Source organism: Astyanax mexicanus, chromosome 25 (genome assembly GCF_023375975.1).
Source record: "Astyanax mexicanus isolate ESR-SI-001 chromosome 25, AstMex3_surface, whole genome shotgun sequence".
Taxonomy (NCBI): domain Eukaryota; kingdom Metazoa; phylum Chordata; class Actinopteri; order Characiformes; family Acestrorhamphidae; genus Astyanax; species Astyanax mexicanus.
This window is the reverse complement of record NC_064432.1, coordinates 15,154,523-15,168,320: the sequence shown is the minus strand read 5'-3', so window position 1 is coordinate 15,168,320 and position 13,798 is coordinate 15,154,523. Positions and strand designations below refer to the sequence as shown.

Sequence of the window (13,798 nt, the reverse complement as noted above, 5' to 3'; positions counted from 1 at the left end):
TGTTACCATGCAAGGCATCATAAATCACATGCAAGTGCTGTGGAGGCTCATGGTGCTCCAGCAGTAATGCTGCCACTGGACACATTGAGAGTTTGTACTCAGACTGGTACTTGAACATTCGCTGCTCGGTGTCGGATGCCACCCATAGTGTAGATGTCGGTCAGATGCCGCTCATCGACAGCCTATTTGGAAAATTGACCATGTTAGTGTTGAAGTTGAATCAGAAACCTCCAAAGGCTACTTGATGATAACTAGGTGTTGTCCTAAGCTTTCATAAGCTGTCTCACATATCCTGTGTTTTGCACCATTTGGTGCATTGGTTGTATGGTTGTGCACCTTTAGAAATGAACGCAGCCGATCTGCAATGTGCAGTAATCACAGTAATGCTAGGGGCAGTACAGGCATCTCACAGCTTCAAACAGAAGATTGTTTGGAAGAATCCTTTATAGAGTTCTATATGATGTGTCCTTACTAATGTGGTAAGTCAGGGGTGTCCAAATTACGGCCCACGGGCCATTTGCGGCCCGTTTCCTTTTTTGGAGCGGCCCGTGAGGTATTTTAGAAATAGAATGAAAGTTGGCCCGCTGTTAAGCAGGTTTTTATAATGTGAGATTCAAAGTTTGAACGCTAGGTGTCAGAAACGGACCAAAGAGTCTAAAAGCGGAGAGAGTGCTCAGTTGTAGCGCAGAAACCGGGCCAAAGAGGCTAAAAGCGGAGAGAGAGCGCAGTTGTAGCGCAGAAAAACAGGCCAAAGAATCTAAAAGCGGAGAGGGTGTGCAGTTCTAGCGCAGAAACCGGGCCAAAGAGTCTAAAAGCAAAGAGAGTGCGCAGTTGTAGCACAGAAAAACGGGCCAAAGAGTCTAAAAGCGGAGAGAGTGCTCAGTTCTAGTGCAAAAACCGGGCCAAAGTGTCTAAAAGCGGGGAGAGTGCGCAGTTGTAGCTCAGAAAAACAGGCCAAAGAGTCTAAAAGTTGCCGTAATTAAGGAGTTTAATATTAAGAGAAATCATGAAATGAAACATCAATTTGAAAAATCTTAGTTTACACAACACTGTTAAAGATAGATAAAGAAAATGTATTATTTAAAGTGGTATATTTTATTATTTGTTTTATTACAGAGTCTGTGGCCCGTGACTTCAAATATATTTCTCCTTCTGGCCCCCAACAAAAAAAGTTTGGACACCCCTGTGTGGAAGGATCTATTAACACATCTAGCACATGAACCGTTATATTTACAATGCAGCCTTAACTGCAAATCAATGATTTGAAACACCCAGATAAGATTTCTCCCTGTGCACTAGTACGTTTTTTGCCAACAAGCGTTGTATACATCAAAAGATGTATTAAACAAATGAGAATGTTTTCTTGAAAACATAATAAAGAGTAAAAACTTGGGTTGCTGATACAGTAACGTAGACACTGTCACATACAAAACCCATATACACTGTAATACCAAAAGTCATGGTAAAGGAATTAGTATCGTTTCTCATGACTTTTCCCACATTCCATGGAATATGCATATGAGGCTCCTATATTGAATGTAAATGTGATTTTTTTTTGGTAACACTTTATTTTAAGGAACACAAATTAGGCGCTTATTAATATGTCTTATTATTTGCTTAATAAAGCCTTAATTAGATATGGGTAAATGATTTATTCACTACTTATTAGGCTTTATTCTGTGTTATTCAGTGTTATTGGTGCTTAATTTGTGGTCTGTTATGTGGAAATTATTAATAATGGCTGTATTAGTTCTTATAGCACACAATAAACATCTATGTTAGCCCTCTGATGAGCAGAATAACTTTAACCTTATTGGCTAACATTTTGTTTAGCCTGTTAAGCATTAAGCATTAAGCATTAACCCTGTTAGGTACTAACTATTAGCTTATTCTACTAATGTTATTAGTGTATAATTGGCAGCAGTTTGATCTATGTGAGTTTATGGTAAGGTTATGGTTGAGCTGGAGTTTATTGAGTTAATAAGGGCTTAATAAGTCACTAATAGATCAAGATGTGCACCATATTCTAAAGTGAGGTTCTGTTTGAATTAGCTAATAGTTAATACTTAATAATCTGCTTATCAGAGGGCTAACATAACTGTTTATTGTGCGCTATAAGAACTAATACAGCCATTATTAATCATTTCCACATAATATACCCTTAATTAAGCACCAATATCACTTATAATAACACAGAATAAAGTCTAGTAAGTCATGAATTGAATAAATAATTTACAAATGTCTAATTAAGGCTCTATTAAGCCTCAAATAATAAGACATTAATAAGCGCCTAATTTGTGTTCCTTAAAATAAAGTGTTACCGATTTTTTTTTTTTTTTTTTGCCAGAGTGGCTTGTCTGCACACACAGACAAATCTAGCCAGATGTCATTGGTCACAATCGTTACCACACACTGCTCTGTCCAGTGTGTGTGGAGTAATTCCTTCTGTGATGTATTCTTGGTACACATCTGGTGACAATGTGAATTTTGTGGGAATAGTAAATGCCTATACACCTTTGCGAATGGAATTTCCCATTTATCTGGCACCCACTAATTCACATCGCTGGTAGTATTTAACCTCAGTCACAAGATAACACCTCACAACTTGGTAGGGTACCTGAGGTAACACATCATGACCAGTTTACATGCTGCTGTCCCCTGACTTTGCAATTTCAGTGTAGCTCACCCAATAAATAATCTACAGATGCTGGCGAAAGAGTTGATTCACAGCAGTACTCTGTAACAATTCCTCTGTTGTCAGACTAAATTGAACTTTGGGGTTATTTAGTTGATTATCTGCACATTTCCCAGCCTCATCACAAAGCCTCACCGCAAGAATCAGGTCAGCGTGCAGCTCCGCAGTAATAGAGGCTTTGTAATAACATCAACACGCCCACCAGCTTATCACACTCTCTATTAGCAATCTATGGGTTAGACACGGGCCAGGCGATGTGGTGCTGTTTCAGCAATTCTTCACTGCATGCTTAATTTAATACTGTTCAAACACTTGCAGTACAGCAGTGCTAGGCTACCTTCCAGAACGCAGACATGCATAAATAACAATGAGCAATTAGCATACACAAACAGGTATATTCATTCCTACACTATATGGTTACTCTGTGTACTCTATGGAATTTTTAATAATACTTTTTTATTTGACCTAACTCATTATTATATTATATTATATTATACAGTATATTTCCTGTAATATCTCACAACATGATCAAGATGTGTCATTAGATCCTGATGAAGCTCCTTGAGGAAAGGCATGTGTTTGATCGATAGAGACTTATTAATAGCTTGGAGTCGAGAAAGACTATAAGACATACGTCAACTTGGCTAATTTTCTCCCTCCTAACAGGTAAGCAAGCTCTGAGCTTTAGCTAAGGTTAGCTAACTTTAGCTTGGAAATTTATCACAGCCACTCTTAGGGAAGGGCATTTTAAGTCATTTCAACCTTCAACGTCTCAAAAATGTACTCTCTGTGCAGCTGGATTATAAAGGCAGAGAGTATTTAAGATGGTGAAAAGTAAAGAAAAGTGGTCCAGGCTAAGGCTAATATGCTAGTACACAAATGTGGTGTAGAAATTGGAACTCCACTAACCATTTTACATTCTTGCTGACATTTAGTACATATTGTTTCTTTAACAATTAGTGTTAATCCCTGCTATTTCTGCCTCAGGCCAAACTGAGAAGCCTGTACCAAACTCTGGTAGAGAGAGTTCATTCATGGCTTTGGTTGCTTAATCATTCAAGATACATTCAGGTAAATAAAGGCCAAAACTTATGGTCAAATTTTGCATAAAATAGTGTGACTATATAAAAGGGTACATAGAGTTCCCTTTTTTTTAACATAGGATATTCACCTAATATAGATGTAAATACCTCCAAATTTAAGCTGACACTCTACACTTGTTCCCTAATCCCCGTGGTCATTCTTTCATTTTAAATCCAGTCCTTTGGCCTCCAGTAACCAAAATAATAAATATGGTGTCCCTGTCCAATTACCTAAGCACTGCACTGCAAATCCTCATTGATACAAAGCCTTTCGTCAGTTGCGCGAGCCAATCGGACACATCTGATTAAGCAGAGACGGAGCGAATGGTCATAGCGAGTGGATCTGTCAGCATGTGATGGTGTCAGGCTACAGCTTTCACCAGCAGCGGTTTAATAGCATCTCGCAGCTTACCATCTCGGTCATTCTCCCCCTGCCTCACTGAGATAGGGTGGAGTGGGGAAGAGTGAGGGACGTGGCGGTTAAGTGTCCAGCCACTCTGCAGGAAATCGATGGAAAGCCGCAGCAGCGGACAGCGGCTAGTGCCGGATTACGACTCTCGCTGGGAGAGCTCTTAGCTACCGCTGTCTCTCTCGGTGTGGAATATTTGCATTGGCTGTCTCTCTCATAGCACTCCCAACTCAATCCTCACACCACTTATTTATGGCACTCGGAGGACGCTTTAATCCAGAGCGATTTACCGTAACATACAGTGATCAGCCAAAAGAGTACAACCACCTATCTAATATTGTGTAAATATTAGATACTTGGTGGCACCAAGTATTTGTGGCCCAAGAACATTCAAGACAAGACCAAGTCAAGCTGTGCCCATCAAGGCATGGTTCTGACCTAGTCATCTAGCCTTCACAAATTCAATTAAAATATGTATAGCACAGGACCACAATCCTTCAGGACCAGGAGTTGGGAACCACTGTATTATATAATACCACCACCAGTTCCCAGAACAGTTTTACTGCTGTTGTATTTAAACTGCACATCCTTGTGTATGGTGACCAGAGAAGTGGCATACTTTTTGGGTGGTCAGGTGGGGGCCAGGTTGCCCAGAAGGCCCTGTGTAGGCACACCAAGTTCCTTGCAGACAGTGATGACCAGAACTGTGCATGGCTTGTGCCACCACTTTCAAACAATCTAGCTGGTAGACAACCATCTATGGTTGCCAAGAAACGCAAGGATCTAAGACAGGGGTGTCCAAACTTTTTTTGTTGGGGGCCAGAAGGAGAAATATATTTGAAGTCACGGGCCACAGACTCTGTAATAAAACAAATAATGAAATATACCACTTTAAATAATACATTTTCCTGATTACTTTCATTTACACACCATTTTACTTGACTTACTATCTTTATCTATCTTTGACAGTGTTGTGTAAACTAAGAAACTTTTAGACTCTTTAGCCTGTTTTTCTGCACTAAAACTGCGCACCCTCTCCGCTTTTAGACTCTTTGGCCCGTTTTTCTGTGCTACAACTACGCACTGTCTCCGCTTTTAGACTCTTTGGCCTGTTTTTCTGCTCTAAAACTGCGCAGCCTCTCCACTTTTAGACTCTTTGGCCCATTTTTCTGCGCTACAACTGAGCACTCTCTCTGCTTTTAGACTCTTTGGCTCGTTTTTCTGCGCTACAACTGCGCACCCTCTCCGCTTTTAGACTCTTTAGCCCGTTTTTCTGCGCTACAACTGAGCACTCTCTCTGCTTTTAGACTCTTTGGCCCGTTTTTCTGCGCTACAACTGCGCACCCTCTCCGCTTTTAGACTCTTTGGCCCGTTTCTGACACCTAGTGTTTAAACTTTGAATCTTACATTTTAAAAACCTGCTTAACAGGGGCAAACTTTCCTTCTATTTCTAAAATACCTCGCTCCAAAAAAGAAAAAAACGGTAGTTTGGACACCCCTGATCTAAGACTTTCATGAACAGCAATTGTTTTCTATAAGTTGTTATATTTATACATAATTTAATTAATGTACACAGGTAATAGATTCGACTGCAGCTCAGCACAATCAGACTTCAGTACCATAAATACCTGTTCTATGCAACCGATTACGATGTTCCAAAATCAGCCTGCTGTACCACAATGCATCAGCTCACTTTTACACCCCTGCTGTCTCCTGTGCCGCTATTGGCTTCCGGGCCGTGCCACCGCCAACAACAGCTACACACAGCAATAATCCATAAACCACCACACAATGCCTCTAACATCCTTTTGACATCCATTTCAGAAATAGTGGACAGCAGTGATCCTAAGCCCCTGTAAATGCAGTCGTTTATGAGCCAGCGTGGGCTCTCTCCCTCTCCCGCCGTGCTGCTTTTCATGATGCACTCACAGATGATAAATAGATAATGCCCGGTCCGGCCTTAGCGTCCGGGCCACAGAGAGACCGTCTCTTAGACTGGAGCGACTGGGCGAACAGATGCGCCCCGGCCATCCCCCGTTCTTTCTGCATCTTGCTATGCGACCTGATCCCTCGGGATAATCACAGAGTAGCTTATAGTTCTAATAACCTTAATCCCTGGATTCACAACAAACCCGCAATAGCATTACAGATGCGAGATGCATCTTCTGCTCTGTCTCTCTGACGAGCGTGAGCGATCCGCCTTAAAAACGGGATTAGAGGCTCGAAAGTTATCTCCACGCCGCATGCACACTGTGAGACAAGGTGAAAACAATTAAGGCTTCACTTTATTACAGATCTGAGACATGATATATAATGCTGTGAAAATAATGGTTATTGTTATTGATTACATCATTCTGGGTACATTATTATTATAATTAAAGCCTACAGCAATAGGTTTATTATTTAGGTACTAATCTTAATGCAGAAACTATTATTATTTATTAGGTAAGAGGTTGATTGAGTATGTCCTGTGGAGTCCCACAGGGTTCTATTTTAGGGCCTATAAAATTTGTGTTAACAAATTAACAATGGCAGTTATGAACGTATTTCTGCACACTGCATGCATACAGTGAGTCAAGGTGAAAAAAATTTGCTCTTCAGTTTATTAAAGATCCTAGTTATATAACATTACATAATATTGTGTAAATAATGCTTACTGTTACTAATAACAGCATTTCTGGGAAGATCCAAGATCCACTTGAGGTCTACGTTAATTATTCAGTTATTAGTTATAATGCAGCTATTATGCTATTATACATTATTTTGTTTGTTTTAGTAGGAATATCTCATGTTTTTTTATATATTTTAATAGACATTTTTAATAATACTTTTAATAATATATTTTTTATAAAATGTTGTTTTTAGTAACTGATTGATACGTCTACTGTGCCTATACTGCTGTGTGGCGCATGGCAACTCTAGCCAGACAAATCAGGTCACAATCATTACTACCCACTGCACTGTCCACTGTGGGCGGTAATGTCTTTTATGCCATATTCCCCTTACATGTAGATCGAAGAATTTTAAATGACTGTATAACTTTAGAAATGGAATGTTACACTGATCTGGCCCCACATTAGCTTCTTCTAATTTCGTCTTCTGATTTTTCATTATTGTCTGTAATAATCAACTGTTCACTCTACTGTACATATGTAGCAACTGGATAAAAAGGAAAAAATGCTTGAGTATTCTTCTTAACAATTTCAAAAGCTTTTTATCAGAAAAAAAACTGAAGTGAAGGCTTAAAAACCCTCTACAAAACACTCTGACCTTGCTAAAAAATAAAACTGTCTCTTTGTTCCGTCCTATTACAAGAGTAACCCTGGACATGCTTTTCCACAGCATTGTTTCACTACTAATCATTCCCTTCCATTGTAAGCTTTAACACACAGGGCCCTGTCATACACCCTGTGCAAGGCGTATCACGATGCTCTTTGCTATCTTACACCCCACATCAACAGTTTATTTGAACACCTTGCACCCACACCATGAAAAAAGCATCAGAGTTTAGTAGGGGTGTGATGAGATCTCGTGGTACGAGATCTCGCGAGATTAAAACGTGGCGATATTTCTCGTAAAGCTTAAACCTGTCTCACGGAAAAAAAAATTATGTTTAGTGTGGACTTTTTAAGCGGGATCTGGCAACACAGTAGCGATAGCAGCGAGTGTAGTGGCTGAGCAGTGAGAGCAGCTCTCAGCAGAAGAGGAAAATTCGGGCATTTGCACAAAAGATGCTTCTGCTACTTTTAAGTTGAATGTCTGGCTGCATTTTGGCTCCAGTGGAAACAATAAACGGTGACAGAGTGACCAACAAGACACAAACCATATATAAATACTGTAAGTAAATTCTACACGTGACTGTTTCATAGGCAGCTGTACTAATCCCTTAGCTCTGTACTGTATTTAAAAAAATAAATCTGTCTCTGTTTGCACTTCAAGCATAATAAGTCTTAAGATGACTGGTTATGGTTATGCATAGTTAAATTAAGAAGAGATTTAGGAGAAAAAAACACTAACCACAGTCTTTAGAATGACTGGTTGTGGTTTGCACTTATTGTTTGCGCCATTTAAGACCTAGAAAAGTTTTATTTTTATTTTTTATTCTTATTTCTATTTCTTATAGAATCGATGTGTGAGAGAAACCAGTCTGTTAAGTTTGCGTTATATGATTTTGTCAAGTAAAACTCTAGTTTTCAAAGCATTTTTCATTTTTGACGTTTTCTTTAAAATTTTATTTTTAAATCTCGTCTCGTTCTCATGAACCCAGTATCGTGTCTCGTCTCGTCTCATCTCGTGATATTAGTGTCTCGTCACACCCCTAAACGTGAACAAAGCAAAGTGCATTTTTTTAGCTTTTTCTAAAGATATTAAAGACACACTGACATGCCCTAAATCCCTCACTGTGATCCACTACTGACCTATGCACTATAGTAAAACTTTACATAGGGTGTTATGAAGTGTTATGAATACCTTTACCAATGAGTGCATTCAGCTACTTCAAGCTGCACCCATTGTTTGGACAGATGTAAAAATTTACACATACATAACTATAAATTTACATTAAAGTAAATGAAACATCTTCCAATCTTATTTTAAAATATTAACAATAATAAACCACTCCAACTTGTTAATGTGTATTATATTAGGCTGCCAAGAGACTGTAGCACATTATCAAAAAATAATCTAATTCTTTTTGAGATGTTCAGTCAGATTTTAAGCCATCTAGAAACAGAGAAAGGGGATAAACAATATTTGATGCAATTTTGTGAGCTAATTTTCTTCATTTGGAAGCCATCAGATGAGAAAAAAATAATATCAATTGTTTACTGGAGTGTGAATCTTCTTGCTGTGAAAGCAGTTGGTGTGGCGCATGAGCTGGCGTGTGAGAGAGCCACGTTTTTTGGATTCACAAGGTGATATAGCTGAGATTTAAAAATATCTATCGGCCTGTCTGTCTAAACTGACAGAATGAGCCACATACAAGTGTTCTGACTGGTCACATTAATACATAATGCAACATGTCATGGTACACTAACTAATATTTTGTCCCATGACTTTTGCCATGTCAAATGGAAGCTAGCGAACACTGCACTGACCTGTAGGATTTGAGTAGGACATTCTGCTTAGAATGTGAAGTCGCTTGTAGGCCTGTCACGATAACAGTTTTTTGTGAACGATATGTTGTCCCAGAAATTATTGCAATAAACAATATAATTGGCATTTTAAGACCATTAAATGCCACTTTTACAATGATAACATACTATCATAAAGGAATTAAATCCATATATACTTACATATATACACGTGTATATACATACACATTGTGAAGTGCGGAGGTGGAGATACTATGGGTCCACCCCACACCATGGCGTGCAGCCCCGTTCTGTCCCAGCTGGCCCGCGTTGGACTGGCATAGACCTTGCCTCATTTTGTAAGTGCAAACACAATGGACAATATCACGACTATTAAAATGATTAAGCTCATGTCCATTTACTGAACGATAAGTCGATAACGTAATTATTGTGACAGGCCTAGTCGCAAGTCGTATGTACAATTCTAGCCAGATGCCACAATCACAACAATCACAAACATTACCACAGTTACGCTGTGACACTGTGGATTGAGGAATGTTAAGGATTGTCCACACAACTTCAGAATCTTTTATCACCCACTGGCCTTGTTCATACGGCTCTAATTCCCCTGGCGTTGCAATGAGCGTACTGGTCAATGTTCGGTCTCACTCACAAGATAACACCTCACAACTTGTACAGGCATGGTCATTCCCAACCCATCCCCTGAGATAACACTTTAGGATGAAATTACTAGGGGTGTCACGATTTCGATATTTCATCGCGAAGTCAAAAAGAGGATCGACGATCCCTCCCGCTAAGCTACGCAAGCACTCGCGCTACGCAAATGGCGCAGCACACTGTAGCCGACGCTGCAGACATTGTGACTGCTCAAAGAGCAGCCCTTTCTCCAGAGAATGTGGACATTCTAATCTTCTTAAAGAAAAACTTGAAAATATTAAATTAACAGTTGTTTTGTCTAGCCTTAAATATGTTAATAGTTTTGGTACCTTAAAGAGCATCTTTCTCTCAGATAAAGTTAATGATATATCTTTATTAAAGAAAAATATGTTGCACATTGCTGTTTTAATAGTGCACACTGCTTGTACAAAATAAAGCCACTAGATGGCATTACATACATATCTTGATAAAATTATTTAAATTTGACCATTAGTGCCTAATGTGGTGTATTACAGATCACTTGTATCAAACCCACCTTTTGAAATAAGATATTGTAAATTGGATGAATCAAACCAATGACTGACCATAGACTAATCTAAAACTGGTATAGGCCTCTCTGCTGTAAAAAAAAGAAAAAAGAAAATCGAGAATCGAATCGAATCTTGACCCTAAAATCGGAAGTAAAATCGAATCGAGGATTTAGAGAATTGTGACACCCCTAGAAATTACACAATGCTATCCAATGACGTTTGGCACGTCAGAGCGTTTAATGTGTTCAAAAATGTCAAAAAGAAAGTAGACATGTATGGTGATTTATCTATTCCATTAAAATGCATTTGTGCCAGTTGGTAATGTATAATATTACAGCTAAAGCAGCATGTAATAATAAGAGCTAAAAACTAAAAATGCTAATTTTGCTGATCACTGAAATCATGGTTATTCATCATAATTACAGTACAGTCAGTTCAGAAACAGACTGTTCTCTTGCATTCCATGCAATAAAATTATTAATTAATAATCATTTGAAGGCAGTGTTGGCTCCATGGTGAGAGAACTGGGTTATTCATTACGGAACTGTTGGCCATTGAAGGCTCATTTATTCTCAGCATTAAATAGAGATATGGATCTTCATTAGTTTTGTCTGTATTTGTACACATTCTATGGACAGAATGCAACAGTGTAGCTAATAGTTCAAGCGAACACTGCAAAGAAAAAGTTATTGTGGTAAATTTTTACACATTTTACAGTAATTTACACAATTGCATCTTTCATTTTTTGTTATAAGTACATTATCACAACCTCCATCAACACGACTCGGAAATGCCCTCTAGTGAATCCTTAAGCTGTCACTGTAAATGCATTAGAATCCAATTTTTTCCCATTAAAACAAGACTTAGCTCTCATTTAAATAGAGATAAATAAAAATACTTAACACTGAAAGTTAATTTACCATTTCAAAAACCTATTTTGATTAAAAAGCTCATGAAGAGTTAGTAGGGTTTGAATCAAACATGTTTCTCCACTAGCACAATGATACCGTCGACCCTCCACTGTTCACTGCATAGCAAGAAAGCTCATTTGTTACACAAGCACTCAACCAGTGACCAGTCTCCTCATTTACATTGTCTCTATGTCTTAACTCTAATTGAGTGGCAATGTTTTATTCATGTGAATTGCTCTTTACAATCTATTCCTATAAACTTTAAATATCTTTACAGTGTATCCGCGTCATAAGGTTAAAATATTCTCCTAACTTTTTATTTTAGTCTATTAATGTCTTAGGCCTGTCATGTTAAATTAGTATTTTTTATTATATAACTGTACTAAACGATATATATGGTTGCCATATAAAGACCATTTTATGTCACTGATTTAATGATGCAATAACTTTATAATTAATTATTGTTTGGGAGATGTTTTTTTTGTGAAAGTTAATACACTGCTAGTGAAAAGTTTGTTGTAGCTTTTAATTTTTTATATATTTTTTAACATAGAAAGAAACACCAATTAGCTTTCAGCAATATGCCTTCAACTGTCGCAGTCCAGTCTGTAAGTATTAGGGGTGTCCCAATTCTCTAAATCCTCGATTTGATTTTATTTCCGATTTTAGGGTCACGATTCGATTCGATTCTCGATTTTCTTTTTTCCTTTTTTTTTTTTACAGCAGAGAGGCCTATGCCAGGTTTAGATTAGTCTATGGTCAGTCATTGGTTTGATTTATCAAATTTACAATTTCTTATTTCAAAAGGTGGGCTTAATATAAGTGATGCAAAGTGATACAAGTGATCTGTAATACACCACATTAGGCACTAAGGGTCAAATTTAAATCATTCAATTAAGATATATGTGTAATGCCATCTAGTGGCTTTTTTGGTAGCAGCAGTGTGCACTATTAAAACAGCAATGTGCAACATAACAAAATAAATAATAAAAAATACAGTCATGTACAAAATAATAGAACAATTAGAGCCTTAACAAACTAAACTCTATCCTACTATAACAGTTAAACATGAAAAATAAGACTCTGTCCTTTAGAAGCTTTAATAAAGATATATTATTAACTTTATGTGAGAGAAAGATGCTCCTTAAAGTACCAACACTATTAACATATTTGAGGCTAGACAAAACACCTGTTATTATTTATATTTTCAAGTTTTTCTTTAAGAAGATGAGAATGTCCACATTCTCGGGAGAAAGGGCTGCTCTTTCAGCAGTCACAATGTCCGCAGCGTCGGCTACAGTGTGCTGCGCCATTTTTGCTACATTTTTTGAGATCATGACCATAAATTGTATGATTGTATGATGTGACAGGCCTATTAATAATGCATGCAACACATAGCCATCCATTCATTGTCCTTCACATCCAGTCCCAGTTTATCTGTGTTTTAGTCTCAATGGACTTAGAGGCTGAACAGAGTTCAGTTTCAGGGCTTGTTATACTTCCTTTTTCTGTCTAATTATTAGTCCTGCCCCAGCAGACTGCAGTCGCTTTGGATCAGACTGGCTCCTGGTGACAGTCAAGTGCAGTTCTATTTAAACTCAAGACTCAAAGTGGGAAAAAATCCTGAGGGAAAATCCCTCTAATCTTCAGAATCCGATATGTATCTGCGGGCTTCCAGACAGCAGTATACTGGTAATCTGTCTCTGTGTGAGCCAGACAGACTGACACTCTCCCCTGTATCACATGGCAGCTCCATCACAGTGGGAGAAAGGCTTAGGGAGTGCCTCGGAGGAACTTCGTTAGCCTACACAAGCTTAAAAACACTGTTCAGAATAGACATGCTGTGCATTAAAGTGTGCACCATGCTTATGTTGCCCTGTGTTTTTGTTGGTTTATGCACTGTAGTCCAAATGTATTTCCAGCTGGAAAAATGGCCTAGTCAGCTCAAGATTAAAGTGGATAAGATAGTTAGAGGAGGTTAGATTGTGAAAACAGTGACTATGTTTTGTTTGGGTTTGACGGTTTAACTGGTCCAGAAGCATGATCAACCTTATCAAGCAAGACCTAAATACAACCAGAATCACCTGAATGAACATGCTGGTCATTCGGCATCACCCAAATGACCAACCTAGCTGAACCTAGTATCACCCAAATGACAGCATCAATTGAATTATTAAGCTGTACGATCTGCAACACCCAAATGACCAAGCATTTCCTGAATGACAAAGCTGTACAATCAGTATCACCCGAATGACCAAGCTGTTCGAACAGCATCACCTGAATGACCAAGCTGTTCGAACAGCATCACCTAAATGACCAAGCTGGACGATCAGCATCACCTGAATGACCAAGCTGTTCGAACAGCATCACCTGAATGACCAAGCTGTTCGAACAGCATCACCTGAATGACCAAGCTGGATG

The 13,798-nt window shown here is 38.4% G+C and overlaps 1 protein-coding gene across 19 annotated transcripts in view; it reads right to left on the bottom strand.

The window, feature by feature from the left end:
* LOC103042950 (neurexin-1a) overlaps positions 1-13,798 on the bottom strand; it is a 562,201-nt gene that overhangs the window by 522,536 nt on the left and 25,867 nt on the right. The window lies entirely within an intron of this gene.